General features: G+C 42.5%; 1 protein-coding gene across 4 annotated transcripts in view; it reads left to right on the top strand.

The window, feature by feature from the left end:
- Window positions 1-18,041, top strand: part of PALM2AKAP2 (PALM2 and AKAP2 fusion) — a 388,058-nt gene that overhangs the window by 26,198 nt on the left and 343,819 nt on the right. The window lies entirely within an intron of this gene.

Below are 18,041 nucleotides of genomic sequence, written 5' to 3'. Positions count from 1 at the left end.
AATGAAGATGAGCCCTCAGAATCCTCAAGTGGCAACTTAACAAGCCTTTAGCAACCCATTGCTTGCGCATTCAACTTGGCCATTGGCTTATAGCCAAAATGGGCTCATTCTATGAAAAATACCATGTTTTGACAAATATAACGTGTGACAGACCCAGACCAGTGGGGTACAGGAGTCTGGTAGAAGGCAGATATACTGGCCACTGGATGAACAGTTTTCTGTTCCCTGAGTGACCAGAGCAGGGGCTGCCCTAGAGCAATCAAGAACCTGCTAGAACCAGTTAAGACAGGCAAGCTAATTAAGACACCTGGAGCCAATTAAGAACATACTGGAATCAATTATGGCAGGCAGACGAATCAGGACACCTGGTTTAAAAAGGACCTTTCATCAGTTAGGGGTGGGTGTGCAAGGAGCAGGGAGTGAGAAGGTGTGCTGCTGGAGGACTGAGGAGTACAAGCGTGATCAGGCTTCAGAAGGAAGATCCTGTGGTGAGGGTAAAGAAGGTGTTGGGAGGAGGCCATGGGGAAGTAGCCCAGGGAGTTGTAGCTGTCACACAGCTGTTACAAGAGACACCGTAGACAGTTGCAATCCACAGGGCCCTGGGCTGGAACCCAGAGTAGAGGGCGGGCCCGGGTTCCCCCCATCCCCCTCAACTCCCTATCTGAGACAAGAGGAGGTGACCTGGACTGTGGGTCCGACCAGAGGGGAAGGTCCCTGGCCTATCCCCCAACCCACTATGTGGGTCAGCAGGGACTGTGGGGATTGTTCTCCTCCCTTTCCCCATGCTGGTCAGTGATGAGGTTAGCTGAGTGAACGGCAGGTTTGAGCCACTAGCAAAAGTGGCCAAACTGAGGGCAGCCATGAATCTCTGAGGCGAGCAAATCCTCCAATAAGCGTAGGACCCACCAAGGCAGAGGAGGAACTTTGTCACAAATGAGAGAACATTCCCAATGCAAACTGACTTTGTCTGAAATCTAGTGACACCTAAAATCTTTTGTAATTACTTAACAGCAGTTTTTATTTAGTAGCAGTATTGATAATATTCTTGCAAGGATCAAAGCGATTTTCCAAATGACACACGGTGAATCTACAGGGATTGTGATATAGGACATTAAGAACTGTGGGTGACTGTTACTTGCACAAAATTCTCTATTACACACACTCTAAGGTACCCAACTTTATCTTAAAATCTGTTGCCTGCACACTCTAGGACATCCCACCTCTACCTAGTTCCTAGGGCTCAAGGTGCCTGGTTGATTTAGGCACCCTCACCCTTTCCCAGTTGCTAGGGCTCCAGGCAAAAGGCACCTAACTGTACTCCTCCATGGGCTCTGGGCTGTACTCCTCCATGGGCTCCAGGTAAACACCATTCCCTGTGGACTCAGGGCTTAATCTTTTGCAGGTTTATGGGGTCTTTTACCAGTGAAATAGCCTTGCGCAGTAATATCCTATTTAACCTCTATTTATTAAGAATTACCAAAAAAAATGCATATGCTAAGCATACACTGCTCACCACGCCCAGTCCAAATAAGGCAGAGGAACTTTTCTTGATGGCCAGTCAGGATCAGGTCATCTGGGGGACCCCAGTTTCTGCATGGTGTCATTGGCAGAGTGTTGAGGTCTGGCAGCTCTGATCTTGGGGCTGTGTCCTGGAGTTGGTTTCCAAGAACTTCCTTTTGGACCCCAGTTTATATAGTGAAACTTGAGTCTTGCTTAGCTGTACCTTCACCAATTGTTTTAATAAAATATTTCTAAACAATTTTCTAACCAATCCTAACATATCGTAAAACAATCCTTTAATTAATTATACCCCACCACCTTAATTAATTTACACCTAGCAAAATAAATTATGTAACAGACAGGAACCATCAAAGAACCAGACAGAGCTCATACAAACAATAGAGAAGTGGGGACCATAAAGACAAAACAATAAAGAAATAAGGATTTCACGATCATAACTATTAATAAGTGGTTTCTTGCCAGACAGAATGCTATCAAACTAAGTTTTCTTTAACCATCTTAAGATCTGTTTCTTTATCTGATGCAGGTGGGTGCTATTAGGACAGCATCACCTTCTTAACAGCCCGATATTACATTTTTTTAATATAATTTAGATGGAATGTGAGGATGTGACTTTCTGCTTCTTAGCTCATAGCTGCTGGTCTCCTAATATGGCTGCAGACAAAGGCCTTAGGCCTTACAATATGGCTACAGGAAAAGGCCGTATCCTTACAGTGACGGTGTGGCTACGGCACCTTTAAGGAATGGAACACTCTGGGTTACAGCGTTCAAAAGACTTTCAATTGGCAGCAGGTGCAGCTGGAATTGGTATTGGAGACTGGCCCAAGAATGAAGCAGGACTGGATGTAGCTTCCAAACAAAGCACCTTCTCACTGTGCTGCCATGACTATTTTGTTCCTTTGTATACCGATTCAGTTAAATTAAAAGGCTTGATGGGCTGACGAGATTTTGGGAGACATCACATGAAAATCACGTGACAAGGGGGAATATTCTTTAATGGGGACCTTGAAACAGCAAAGTGATCAATAAAATGGTAGCAAAGGAAGATGTTTCTGGAAAGAAAAGAAAGAAAGAAAGAAAGAAGACCATGTATGGAAAAAATTTAATGTCGCTTTATGAGAATCTATGGAAAAGCAATTGGAAGACTTGCAGAGATTAATTTCACCTATACATTTTAGTGAAAGGGTTCTACTGGTTGTGTGTGTCCTGAAAACTGAAGGGAGGGTGATGATTTGTGATGCCTAGAGCTGTGTGAAGGATGGAAAATCCCATTTCCCAAAGGATTTTCCATATTTTGAAATTTGGGTTCCCTTCAAATTGAAACAAAACCTGAAAACTTTGAAATTTTCCTTCGAAGAAAACTCTGAGGAAAAAATTGTTTTGGATCAATCAAAATATTTTGTTTTGACATACTCATGATGATGTTTCAATTTGACTTTGACCTTTTACATTTTCATATTATACCATAATATACAAAAAAAATTAAAATGTAAACTGAAAAGTTGTTTCTAAACAGAAAATGAAATGTTTTGTTCAGAAAATGTCTTCTTGGAACTTATTTCATTTTTTCTCCAAAATAGATTTCTGTGAAATTGTTAGTCTCGTCATGTGTCTCGATTTTGGTGGATCTGCATTTTCCAATGGAAAATGGTTCAGTCAAAGTTTTTTCCACCATCTCTAGTAGTGACAACAAAATCTCCAGGTACCCCTAACTTGACATGGATCAGTGCCAACTCCAAAACCACAAGATTTATTTGCTAAACTGGCAACGAGGTGACATTTACAGAACTTTCCTTTTCTCAAGCACATCAAACCCTGGCTCAAATGCCACCTGTTTAACAATTTCTTAAAGTGAACGCACCTAAAGAAAAGATACTTTATTTACACAGTGTGGGGTTAAACTGTGTAACTCTTTGCCAGAGCAAGTCATTGAGACCAAGAACCTAACAAGATTCGAAAAGGGACAGGACATTTATATGGGTATCAAGATTAGCCAAAGTTACCATAATTAATGACAAATTTTGGAAGGGATGTTAAACCTCATGCTTCAGATCTAAAGCCAACATTTATTTGAGACCAGGATGATGTCTGACAGCAGCATGTGGGAAGCCATGCCTAGTAGATAGAACAGGAGGCAGGCCTACAGGATAGAGAAGGAGTCCATAGCCAGGAATAGGAACCCAGGGTCAGAGCTAGAGTCAGAGGCTAGATGTCAGAGCCAGAGTCAAGTCAGGAATCAGAGCTGAGGGTCAGAGCTAGGTTACTGGGACTGAAGCAAGGCTGGAGCTGGGCTGAGTCTAAGTCTGGGAACAAGCAGGCACAGGAGTTATTGCAGCTGTGTTTAAATTCTTTAAACACCCAATGAATAGTGTCAATCCAGAGAAGATGCACCCCTTCAAAAAAAAGACAAAAGTTATTGAGAATGTGTCTTTACCCAACAGTGTTTCAGAGATGAGATCATTTTTAGCTACGTTAACCTACTTTGGAAGAGTTCAGTCAAAAATTGTCTACCGTAAGAAGCCCAGCGTCTAAACTATTACAGGAAACCGTACAACAAGCATGGCCATAAAAGAAGGGGATAAAAAGACTTAAAGAAGCAACGCTGAGTACTTCTAATGGTTTGGTGCATTTTATTACCCTGTTAGTAGCATCTAGTGCTTCTTGGGTAGTGGGTAAGAACTACGTATATATTTGTACATAGATAAAGATGGACAATAGAAAGTCCATGTTTCTATGGGACTTCAAGATCGTTAACAGTGACTAAAAGAAATTCCATTCAACTTGAGAGAGAGAGATTATTTTTGAATTAATTTGTTTTTATTTGGATTGAAACTTACCTTGAGCACTGGTCATAAATCCTGAGGTAAAGATGTTGGATCCAAAGAAAAGTATTTTTCTTCTGGCAGACAGAATACATCCGTGGTCTTTAATCTTAGCTACACAGCAATATGGTGATCAGTGCATCAGGTTAATGATGATGAGGTGTTTTGGTTGCCTCTGAAACTACGGGTGCAACCAGGAGTATACTTTTTTTGTTGGGCCAGATCATATGGTAGAAGAGAGATTTGATCTTCATTTCTGTATTTCATTAAAATGGAGTTGTTAGTAGAGAATGATTGTTTACTGTGGAATAGAAGGATAGCGATACCAAAAATCGTACAGGCTGGATGAATTATGGTTGGATTTTTAAACACTTCAAAGTCACTTATGTGCTTTGAAAATCTCACCTGGATGAGCATCAGGGTGAAGATAAAAGTTTGGCTAGACGTTAACTTGCTGAGACCAAGCTATAGGAGAAGTTAGTCATTCTGAAAACTGCAGTATTCACTGAAACATACCACAGACTGCTTGTTGCCCTCCATGGGAGTAGAATAAGCAAATGTACTTAGTGGCAGTTGATGTTCATTCCAGGTAGCTAGAAATGGTACTGAAAATATGACACATACTTCTGCTGTGAGGACTATGGAGACACTGTGGAATATATGTTTTCCTTTAGAAATCATTCCAGATTATGGCTATCAGTTTGCCTCTGAGGAATTTCAGATTCTCCACAAGAGAAATTCAGCAGAACACATTAGCTCATCTGCTTTTTATTATCCAGCATGAAATGGGTTAGCACAAGTCTCTGTGCAGACACTCAAAGGGGCATTAGATTGAAATAAGTAGAACCAGCAGCATTCCTTTGTTATATAGGTCCACATCACAGACCACTATGCAGAAAACTCAAGCAGAGTTATTTCTTAAATAGTTACAAATCATATTCACTGTGCATGGACCAAATTTAGCTAAATTGTTAGATAAAAAATAGCATAGAGAAACACACCCACAACATAAGTGTAATGCCAACAGACCCTGGTCATCAGCAGATGGGATAGAACCTGGGACCTCTAGAACTAAATGCATGAGCCAAAAGCCATGTGGCCCTTAGCTAAGGCTATAGAGTAGACTCATTAATCTCTTTCTAAGTGGTCTCGGTGCCATTAGATGGGATAGAACACCACACCCAGATTTTCATAGTTAGACCAAAGGGTAATGGTTTGAAATTGCAGATGAGGGAATTGCAGAATTGGGGGGAGGAGGAGGTGTTTATAAATACATGTATTAGGACCATTTACTGGCTGAGGTAAATGGAAATAGTGAAGAAACATAGTAACCAGGTCAAATTTTTCTAACTATCCGGAGAGACTTAGGTTATAACATAAGACCCAGATTGGGTCAGACCAATGGTCCATCTAGCCCAGTATCTTGTCTCTAACAGTGGCCAGTGCCAGATGCCTGTGTCAGATGGAGGTTCCTAAGTCCCATCTCCAAAAATGACTGAGGTACTTAGAAACCTAAGTTCCATTGTGTCTCTGTGAGACTTAGGCTCCTAACAGAATCATAGACTTCCCAAAAGACTAAATCTATCTTTTACAAATTATAGATGAGGACAGTGGTGTATGGATTTAAGAACTAGGTGGATTGTGTATGTGGTTTACCATATCTTTTTAAGGTCTGGTGCATTGTGGGACATAGAGTGCAAAAGACTTGTTTGTTTGCAGCTGGAAGTTTGGACTGGAGGCTGAACCAAAGAATGGGATGGAATTGGACAGAGATTATAAAAAAATATGACCCTCTTACTGTGATAGCTTGACGGTTTTTTATTAGGAGCTCTATTCCGGAAGCCGTCTGCAATGCATAGCAACAAAACCAGTTTTACTGGAACTATTTATGAACAATGACACGCATTCTTATGTGACAGTAGATTATGCATTTTATAATAACTACGTTATACAGCTATCTCCTTTATATGGCACTCCTATTACCTTCTTCAATCCTAATAGAGTAATACACCCCTCTTGCTAACCCTACTGGCCACAAAGTTCCCCTCATGCACAGGACATAAGCCCCAGAGGAACTGTGTTCCTCAGCTGCATTGAACCTAGATGAATGGGAATTTGGTGTATATTTTCATTTGGGGAGCATTGTTAATTTTTGTAATAAAACTGGAGGCTTTTATATGATTTCATGTCCCCAGTTCCCATTTTGCTGCAAGATTCTGTATATCCCTCCCATAAAAATCAGAGGACATGGTGCGCTGTACACACAGAGCTAACTGTAGAAAAAGGTGAAGGAATAGGGAGTAGAAGAAAATGGCATGAGCCTCCAGGTTTTTAAACTATATGCCTAAATTAACTAAATAAAAACAATTCTCTCCCATCAAATGGAGGAAACAAAATATTTCCCTAGTGAGCTTAAAAGGGACAATGCAGGTGTATCAGAAAGAGACACAATTTTCAAAATCCTGATCCAAATCTGAACTTATCCAAGCTTAGGGATGTTCAGCTCCAGGATTTTGGCTTAGGCCCATCTCTCCAGTGTGCATAGTCATATCCCACATAGCAGAGAAGATACCTGCCCAGCTGAATTTTAAGGTATCACTTAATCTGGGGCAAAGGTTGCTCCTTACAGCCCACACTGTTAGTAAGAGATTCCTCTAACAGCAGAACTTTGAAAGATCTTGCATAAATTTTTGGAAGAGGGAAGTTAGCTCTATTGACTTTTTGCCCAGCTTTAAGTCTCCTGCCAGGAACACAGCAAAGGAGCTGTTGACATCCCTACTCAGAGTGGTTCACGACATATCCCTAGCTGGGGAAACAGAATTGCATGTATGGGTTTCAGCAGCTGCCCTTTCTGAATTTGCCTAGCTGATGGAATTAATGATTAATTCAATTATAAATTCCACAATTATTTAATACTACTTACCATTGTTATTGCAGAAGTGCCTACGAGCTCCAGTTGTAGACCAGGGTCTCACTGTCCTCAGTGCTATACAATCAACCGACCAATAAGACAGTCCATGCCTGGAAAAGCTTTATGTCCCAAAGTCTGCTAGGTGCTTTACAGACATACCCGAAGGTATGTCCCCGCTCACGGAAAAGCTCATTACTGAAGCAGGCAACATGCAGACACAGTAGGGTGACCAAACAGCAAGTGTGAAAAATCGGGACAGGGGATGGGGGGTAATAGGAGCCTATATAAGAAAAAGACCCCAAAATTGTGACTGTCCCTATAAAATCGGGACATCTGGTCACCCTAAGACACAGGGCCAGGGACATAACTTTTTTTTTAAGGTAGGATATTAGGTTAGTGGGCAAAGGTGGGTTTGGAGAAGGAGGAGTCTGCATTGCAGACTGGATGAGGGAGGGCAATGGAGGGAAAGCAGAGAGGGTGGGCAAATGTTCAGAGACGGGGCTCAAAGGAGAAGAGAACAAAGGGGATGTGGAGGGGGACTGAACTGTCAAGCTCTGGGGTCCAAAGAGGGAAACAGCTGGTGAATGAAGATGTAGCTAGAGTGAGAACTCTGCAGAGCCTTGACACTGATAAAGAAGGGGATGCAGAGCTAGTAGAGCAGAGATGATGGGGTTCTAGTGTAACACCGACAGAGCCCGGTCGTCGTCAGGCAGGATCGAACCTGGGGCCTCTGGAGCTTAGTGCATGAGCCTCTACTGCATGAGCTAAAAGCCAACTGACTGTTAGCTAAGGCTGTAGAGCAGTCTCATGAATTCTCTCTCTAAGTGGTCTCACTGCCACTAGATGGGACAGAGCAATGCACCCAGGAGGTGTGTGGGTTGCACTAGAAGCAGGTGAGAAATGGGTTTGATGGCTGCATGTTGGATGGACTGGAGGAGGACACGGTTGACGGGCTGAGAAGGCCAGAGAGAAAGAGGTTCCAGCAGTTAAGATGGGAGATGACCTGACAAGGCTTTTGGCAGCAGAGATGGATTTTGTGCGTGCTGGAAAAGAAGCAGCTGCAGGATTTGGCACCAGCCTGAATGTCTAAGGGGTAAAGAAAGAGAGTGAAGAAGGGCTCAGAAGGATCTTGGAATCCTCTTCCATGGAGGAGGAATAGGAGGAGGAGCCTGGGCCTTGCCATGTTGAGTTTAAATGGATTGCAGGAGATTATGGGCCTGATCTAAAGCCCGCTGAAGTCAATGGGGGTCTTTCCAATGACTTCAATGTGCTTTGGATCAGGCCCTAAGTCAGAACGTATTTTCATGACATCTTCAGCCCTGTTTCCAAACCAAAGAGAGTTGAATAAATCAGGCTTTGGATAATTGTTCCCATTCTGGATGCTCGTCTGAACCTCCGGCCCTTTAAAAGTTTGTCCCTCACTGTGTTACCTATGCTTTCTCCTTGACCTGAAAGAGAAAAGGAAACCTAAATACTTTCCTTTGCCTGTCTGCATCTGTGCCTCGGAAATCCTGAGGTGTTGAGGCGACATCCTTTGTTCCCTAGACATCGGAGCACAGGGCTATTCGGAATTCCGTAGCATCGGAACCGTGGTGCTGAAAGCATTTATTTTCATTCCGTCCGGTGCTTTGACATATAGAGGAACATAGCACAGCTGTAAACCAGCTGTGTTTCATTTACACAGAGGAACAGGGCCCCTTTGTCTGTCTCAAATGTTATTTACCCCCTCCTTTTTCCCCCCCTAGATTTTGGCTCTTTACAGGAAAACTGGTTGTTGAAAGACAGGTTCATGCTTTGAAGCCTGCCATTCACACAGACTTAACATCGATCTTGAGGATATTAAATTCAAGGCAGCTTTTCCTGTTTGTGATATGAAGTGAAGTAGAGAATTAGTCATGCTGGTATGTACAAAAGAGCCACAGGTTTACAAACCAGTCTGTAATTTCATTTGAAAGAATGGATTATTTTAGAGTTTAAGTATTGGGTGGAGGCCGCAGTCCACCGACATATTGCAGAGAGGTCGCATGCTACTCCAGAGGAGATGCACAATAAGACACCATTCAGAGGGAGTTTCTATCAGCTATTTAGGAACCGCATGAAGCTCATTATAGAGACAAGTCCTGGTTATAGGATCTCCAAGTAGCATCTGATGTTGGAACATAAATGAAAACCTACAAAACAGAAACAAAATCCGTGTCTTCATTATATACTTGCGACACGGATAAAACTCAGCCAGATGAAAAGCATTTTTCTAAAAAGACAAGACGATGCAATACATGTTTAGGGCCTGATTCTGCAAATGCTGACGAATGAGCATAATAGCTGTGAGCTGCTCCACTGAGTCCAGTGGGACTATTTATAGTAGCACTAGGCATAGTACTTGCTATCACCTATCATGGGACCCAGTCTAATCAAGCCCTTACTTTGGCAAAATTCCCACGGATTCCAGTGGGAACTTTGTCTCCAGAATAACCCCTGGCTTTGGTGCACAAACCATTGCAGGAGAACCATTGGGACCATTACTGCAGTGTTTTTTTAACACAGTTTGGCTTTCGGTGAGTTACAACTCCAGTAATCCAATGCTAGATCTGCACCTACATACCTGACCGCAGAATTGGTCCATCACATTTATTCATTTGTTAAATGAATTTCAAATACATGAATGGTAAAAAGTAATGTAACATTGTGTAATGTTTCAAGACATTTTTCCTTTGACCTCTGGGACTGATTTTGATAGCAACAAAGAGGCAGGATTACATGACACTGTTGTTTTGAATGCTCTCTTAAGAGTCAGGGGTTTTGCATCTAAGGAATGCCAGTTTGACAGTAATAGTTTGGGTGATAATGACATCCGGTGGCCTAGTAAGTTTTGCATTTGCAGCCAATGTGGAGATTGGTTCAAGCTGCAAAAATCTGGTCCAGATCCAAATTGTGAACACTCTTAAATTCAGGATTGTGCCATTCTTGGTGTTGATTCATTCTATCAGAAAAATGGGGGCCCCTGCAAAATTTTGATCTAGGGCCAAGATTTCAGAAGTTCAGATCTGGGTTTTTGGTTCAGTCCCATCTCTAATTCTGGGTGGCAGCTTGGTTGTCCCACTTGCTTTGCTTAGCTCACTTTCAGTCAGGTCACTCAAAGTATTTCAAGAATATAAAACCAAGAAGTAACTATGGCCCTATAGAAAGGAGCTGGTTTATCTGGTAGGATTTCTGCATCCGTGAGACTAGATCATAGGTTCACATCCCACATCAGGTTGTGGGTTGATATTGCAACATGGTGAGGACAGGGTGCTGTATGGTTACACCTGGCCAAACCTCCCTGTCAGTAAAACAGGTGCTAATGGGAAAAGCTATCTGCGAGTGATTACTGAGCATGTACTGTAGCTTGTTGTTTTGTAAAGCAAGCTGAGGTACTGGAGCAATTGGGACATTGTAAAAAATCAGATTCTATTTTGCTCGGCAGAATGGTGACTGTATTTTTGACTAGATAATTTGGAGTCCATCTCTGAGGCCACTGATTGCAGCGCAGGCAGTGGTTTCAGGAGGTGTTTGGGCTCAATCTCAGGGTTTGCTGGTGTCCACCTACGTCTTGGGGCAGCTAATTACAGAACAATGATCTTTTGGCAGGGCCCAGCTCTGAAACACAACCCATGGCATTGGGATGAAAGAGCAGACAGCGTGTTTGCCCTGCTCCTTTGATTGCCTCTCACAAACTGAATTCATCCTGGGAACAAACAGAAAACAGTCACTGCAGGACCCTTTGGCCTCCTGCTTGCTTAGGATGACTTCCTGTTGTGACATCAATATGAATAGGCTGACTCATTATTCCTGACTCTGCATAGAAGACAGCATATTTATAAACATACTTCCAATTCCCAGAAGAATGCTAAAAATAACAGAGGTGCTAAGCAGACCTTAGGAACCATTTCCGGTGCAAACTCAGTGTGCTTCAGCTCTGAAGCCTTCCGAATGAACTGCGTGGTCTCCTAAACCGTATCATATAATGATGTGGTGAAGGGACTGGGGAGAAATTCTACTTCACTGATTTATGCATCTACTGTACTCCTTGAAGGCAAAATTGTGGCTTTGCCACAAGTACTGAGCAAGGGCCACTTCATTCTCAGAGTCATGATCTGGGAAACAGATCATGACTCTGAGAATCACGCTCTGCTTCCCAGTTCCCCACCTGGGAGCTCCAAGGCTTTGTCTGTTCTTTCCCCACCCCCCTGCTACTTCCTACCTACCTACCTACATGCACAAAGCATAGTGGTCCCATGGACAGCTGTGACAGGAGTAGCCAGGACCTGTAGAGGGGAGCCATCCTGGATGAGATACCCGGAGACTGACTCCTTCCATGGTGAGGGCAACAGGTGAGGGTGGAAGTTGAATAAATTACCTGCAAGTTACGGTGGTTTACTTAACCTTTATTTGAAGATATCTATGACTGTACCATATGCTGCTGTTTGTGTTTTGTTTTGTTTCAATGAAAAATTCTCTGTTCTAAAATAGTCAAAATCGTGGGACACAACTGTCTGACAAGGGTGACCAGGAAGAGGTTTATTTTATTTTAGTTTCTTTACAGAGCAGAAATACAAGTAAGACTCTGGGTGGGAGCTTAAGCCATATTGTTGTTGTTCTCCAAAAAGGGACCCTTTGGTATTTTGAACACAGCCTTTATTGCTGTCACCGGTACCTGGCAAAAAGGTTACACAAGTAAACACAAAGCCTTTATAACCCTGTACGTGCTGTCCTTAGAGATCATTAAAATAAATAGTCTAAAATCTAGAACATATGCAGTCCCACAGGATGTCTGTCAATGAAATTTGAACCTCTGGGTTTGTTTTTCATTATCAATGACTGGATGAAAGGAGGGGGGATGTTTTTTGGTGTTTTATGCCTAGCTGGACAAACAGGAGAGTAAAGACACATGGGTGGGAAATGCTTTCCACAATCCAGCCGAGTGAGGTAATGTGGCACCATCTGCCCAGCAATCTTGGGTGCCTTACAATGCCTTGCTGCTGTAGCTCCCAACCTGGGCACCTCACAAACAGCCATGTCAGTCACACCCTGAGTGTTTGGGTATAACTGTAGTCCTGGGTCCAGCCACCCCAGTAGCCTGTCAACTACACACCAGCCACACTCTGGCTTCCAGCAGCCTGTTACTACTTTCAGGGTGACCCCAACAAACTCCCCATCACAGATTTTCCTCAAAAACTGCCCAGCCCTCTCCCGGACAGTTCAGATATGAGAGATCTGGTGTCCCTGTACAGGGTCAATGTACAACAGTTTGCTACTTTAATTGGCCTTACCAAACAATTCAGTTTAAAGACCACCCTGGCTTAAATTTGATTAAAAAATAAAACAAGTTTAACTACAAAGAGGTATGTTTTAAGTGAGTACAAGCACAAGGTATTAGTTAGAAGCGGTTACAAGAAAAACAAAGAAATAGAGGTGTCTTAATAGCTATGACTCAACAATCTAGACTTGGTTCAAGGTAGAATCCTTACCACAGGTTCCCAGCAACATTGCTGATCAAATTTTCAAGTCAGGATCTCTCACAAAGTCCAAAGGCTGGTTCCTTTGTCTTCTCGGGTGAAAGGGGGCAGGGAGGAGAGAAAGAAAGAGAGAATGTGGGGTGTTTTGCCCCTCACTTTTATAATCCAGTCACCTTCTGAAATGCATTTTCCTGAGGACTATCCCTAGATAAAGTTCCTTTCAGCAATGAGGATGGAGGCCTGGAGTCTCGTGGTGAAAGAGGTTCCATGTTGTTGTTCGTTAAATTGCAAATCGATCTGCTCCTGTCCCACTTCACTGCCAAAGACTGGCCACTGGACTGGTGATTTGTCAGCTTATCTTTCATCTTTGAGTTTACCTTCCCCCCACCTCCAGACTTGTCTGGTAAACACATTTCCACCATAATTTCAGCTTATGTTCATAACTTAACATCTAATGTTGCAACATACATTTCACCATGATATTACTGAACAGCGAGTTATTAGTTTTCAAATGATACCTCATAAGCATAGTTTGCCATTGTAATAATCTTTGTACGTGTAGAGTGTGAATACAGGGTGCATTCAGTCACACCCCTGAGTGACAACAGGACGAGATCATTTTGCAGTGCTATGTTCAGTTGCATGCAGGAACTCAGTTCTTCACTTCTTCTCCTATTTAATGAAAGTGTGTGGAGGGGGAAAGAGAAGCCTTAGATTTGATTGTGTATATGCCAGAGTAACATGATGTGCAGTGATCTCACCTTGGACTGTGCTCTTGTCTGATCTCATAAACAAATCAGAGTCAGGCCTGCTTGCTGCTTGACTGGGAGATCACTAAGGAAAACAAGTGCTGCTGGAGGAACTGATGTTGGTGATTCAGCAGCAGGTGACTTTGTGGCCATTATGCATTTGGAGGTGCCATCTTTGTATGACCTTGTATGGTTCTTAAAGATCCTGTGGTGCTTTTTGCATGAGTGGTTGTTAGACATGGATGTCACATACTGGGGTGCAATCTAGACCAGTAGGAGCTGTCACCACCTGCCCTGTTAGCCTGGGTGTCTTAACTGTCCTGCGGCTGTGGCTCACAGCCAGGATGCTGACAGCCAGCAGACAAGCATGTAGTATCCTGAGTGTCTGTGTGCTGGGCAGCCCTGGCTCAGTGCTCTAATCCCAGCAGTTGCCTGCCACAACACAACTGCCCCACTAGTTTCTATCACCCAGGTGCCTTATGCAGGAGTAATCTCAAGACACTCCCAGTCCCAAATTTTCCCAAAACCATGTGCTTTGTGATATCTGGCTCTCTCCTGAACCATTCAGAGAGGTATGAAGGTTTATTTGTTCCTTTAAAGATACAGTATCCAGCAGCTTGCCATATTAAGTGGGGTTAATGTTCACTGTAAATCAAACACAGCACTGGGCTGCTTTAAATTAAAAATAAAACAAGTTAATTAACAAAAAGATATGGGATTTTAAGTAAGTTCAAGTTTAAAGGATAGTGTTAGAAATGGTTACAAGCAAATACAAATGAAAAATGCATTCTAGGGGCAAAGACCTAACAAAATAAGCTCCAGCCTTTGTTCGAGGTAGGTTCCTTTCCAATCTACCTTCCAGCAAGACAGCTGACCCACTGCTCTGTCTAGGAACTTTCACATGGTCCAAAGTGCTTAGTGGTTATATCCTCCCTATTCTGGCTTGATAGTTCTGTCTGACTTCTGTACAAATTGCATTCCCATTGTCTCTTAGTGTATCTTGGAAAAACCCTGCAGGTGTCAGAACCAAATTCCTTTGTCTAGGGTGGGGTAATTTAAGCCCTGCATGGCAGACACACTTTGATAATGCAATTTCCTATATGCTTGTAATTTTGAATTTGTCCTCTGTACATACACCACACAATAATATTAATGATCAGTATGTTATTAGCGTGATAGCGTTCTGGTGATATTTTACATAACACCTTCTAGATCAGTGGTTTTCCCCTGAGGGTAGGCAGAGGTTGACTCATATTTAGCTTGTGATCCACTACGATCCCCAGATCCCTTTCTGCAGTACTCCTTCCTAGGCAGTCATTTCCCATTTTGTATGTGTGCAACTGATTGTTCCTTCCTAAGTGGAGCACTTTGATTTGTCCTCATTGAATTTCATCCTTTTACTTCAGACCATTTCTCCAGTTTGTCCAGATCATTTTGAATTTTAATCCTATCCTCCAAAGCATTTGCAACCCCTCCCATCTGGGTATCATCCTCAAACTTTATAAGTGTACTTTCTATACCATTATCTAAATCATTGATGAAGATATTGAACAGAACCGGACCCAGAACCAATCCCTGCAGGACCCCACTCATTATGCCCTTCCAGCATGACTCTGAATCACCGATAACTACTCTCTGGGAATGATTTTCCAACCAGTAATGTAAAAGGGTGATAGAATTGTGTACCAGCAAGAAAAGCAACACATAAAAGAGGCTGTAAATACCAAACAGAGATCAGCAGAGCACTAAATCCTCCTGCCTTCCTGAATGACTGTCTTTAGCAATCTTTTTCCTTCCTGGTTACAGACTCTCTTGGCTTCATTCATGTCAATCAGGAGGGATGTTGAAAATGCTTAGCTTTTAACCAGTAGTACAGTATATTTGTCCTTTTGGCCTTCTCAAGGGATGTACTGACACATCATTCACCTAATGAAATGTAGCAATTTGAAGAGGCTATTTGACACATTTGAATTATTTCAGCATTAGCCTTTGGGAAAGCTAAGAATTTTTTTTGTTTTTGACAAGCTGGGCACCGTCTCAGTGAGAAGTCAACTCAAGAAGCCTAGAACTCAGAAGGCTTCAATCCAGTGTGAAAGTATCTGGTCAGCTGCATACTTTTCTCTTCATCCCTAAGCTCACACCCAGAATTTGGTAAAGAAAATTCAAAGAGTTCTTCAGCTTTGGGTTTGGCACTTATAAAGCTTTATAGTTAAAGCTCATTATTATTATTAATTTGTATTGTGGTAGCACGTAGGATCCCCAGTCATGGATCAAGGTCTCCCTGTGCTGGGCGCTGTACAAACAACGAACAAAAGCTTACAATCTAAGTAATTATTCTCTGTCTGTAAAGAGAACTGCCACCCCACTTATAACGCTGCTAAGTATTTTGAGAGCTAACGTATTTGGAAATCAAAGCACTGCACAACCTGCCTCAGCCTGGGGGGCTGGACTAGATGACCTCTCAAGGTCCCTTCCCGCCCTATATTTCTGTGATTCTTTGTGGCACTGTATCTGTCAGTGTGAGATGAAAAAGAACCAGCCCTTTGAAAAATGTTAGCAAATGAGTGAGTGGGATTTGTTTAATGATCTTACATTCGCTAAATGCTTTAGCACCTTTCATCCAGGTGGATCCCCAAACACCTTACAAACATTACTAGAGCACGGGTCTGATTTGCCAAACTCCACTACTAAAGATCATTTGTCCCCTGGTGTTGCACTTACTGAAGCTCCTAAGTTCTCCACGTAGGTGGGGCTCCCAGCCCTTTCTTATGACAAGAGGACAGGGATTCACACAAGATATCTGGTGTTTTCCCTGGGCTACATTCCTCTCCTCTCTGCAGGGAGTAAATTCCAGTCCTCTTTCAGGATCACCTCATAACCCATTTAAAGCCTTAGCTTTGCAGGGCTTCCTTGTTTGTGGGACATGGGTTTTGGTTTCTCCTTCCACCTGCCTACTCTTGTCAGCCCCTTCTCTTCAAAAAAGTGTGAGTTTGTCATGTCTTTTGCTCTCCCAGACACAACTGGCTCCTAAATACCTGTGTTTACTAACTACATACCAACATACATGGCCTACTTATATATATATACATTGCTCCTCGGTTAGGTTCTGGTAGCTTCTGCATTAGAAGGCAGGAAAGCCCACTAATGGGCCCCCAAGCTATGTAAAGGGATTCTGCTCAGTTCCTGTACACTACAGAACTAGGTGATTACAGTTTTGGCCCTGACATAAACCTTGCTTAAGTAGAATTTTGGAAAGAAAAAATTGCTTTTAATTGGACCATGCTTTGGAGCAGGGTCATCTGAAGCTCCAAACATGCAGAGCTACACTTAAGCATCACGTGATGCTGATTAACCGTGTGTTTAAGTATGTCTAGACTAAGTCAGTCTCCAACTAAAGTGTGCCTGAGTCTGACTGATTTCACCCTCTGTAGATAAGTAACCATTTTGTCCACCACTGATGGGCACCCTGGGATGAAACACATCAACTGGTCAAACACACCCCATTATTACATAGCAATTTGGAACAAGAACCAGATAATTATTTCTTACACACATTCTTTACATCCTGTTATCTTCAGCTTCATAGAACTGATGATAGAGAAAAATCAGAACACCTGTGGCCTTGTGTGCTTTATCTGAGCTCAGAGCGTAATATTCAGACTGAAGTGTGATCTGTTCCATTAAAGATGTTTAAAAGAGGTTCCGTGCAGTACTTGTCATAGCACAAGGGATTGAGATCTCCATTACAATCCACGGGCACTGGAGCAAAGGCAGCTTAATTTAAGCGGGTCTAATGGTACAACATGGCTTTAAAATACTCTAATGACGAGGATTTTGGTCCTGCAAAGACTTAAGCATGTGAGTAGAGCTGATGACTTCAAGTTACATATATGCTTAGGTATTTGTACAATTGGGGCCTTGGGCTAAGATTATCAAAAATGGATGCCTAAAGTTAGGCTCCTAAATCCATAGTTAGGTGCCTAAACGAGTGACCTAGGATGCTGAGCACACTGCAGCTCCCATTTTTGGTCATTTTAATAGTAGTAGCAGTATTAGTCACTATCTGTATTACAGTGATGCCTAGAGCCCACAACCAAAATTATAGCCCCATCAGGCTACAGAGAGGGACAGTCACTGCCTTGATGATCTTCCACTCTAAATAAAGAAAAGAGTGGGAGAGGAAACAGGCACAGAGATGATGTGATTTGCTAACGTCAAACAGCAAGTCAGTGGCAAAGCCAGAAATTAAATGCCAGGTCTCTAGGGTTGTTCCTTAATACCTGTCCAAAAAAATCTACTTCCCACATCTCTTCTGGAAGGTATTGTTGCTTGGGTATTAACTGCTGTGTTGCCTGTGATAGCAGAAAGGCTGAAAATAGTTCACAAAAGCCCAGGTAATTTTCCCAGAATTCTTTTATGCATATGTGATGGCTGAGCCACTTTAAGGGAATGCAGTTTCATTGCTGAGCCTGTAATTGTTTGCTATTCCTGCTGCATAACGATATTACACGTTAGGAAATGACACGGGCATCAAATTTTAATT

This window comes from Caretta caretta, chromosome 5 (assembly GCF_965140235.1).
Source record: "Caretta caretta isolate rCarCar2 chromosome 5, rCarCar1.hap1, whole genome shotgun sequence".
Classification (NCBI taxonomy): domain Eukaryota; kingdom Metazoa; phylum Chordata; order Testudines; family Cheloniidae; genus Caretta; species Caretta caretta.
The sequence above is the reverse complement of the archived record's forward strand: the minus strand, read 5'-3'. Positions and strand labels throughout refer to the sequence as shown.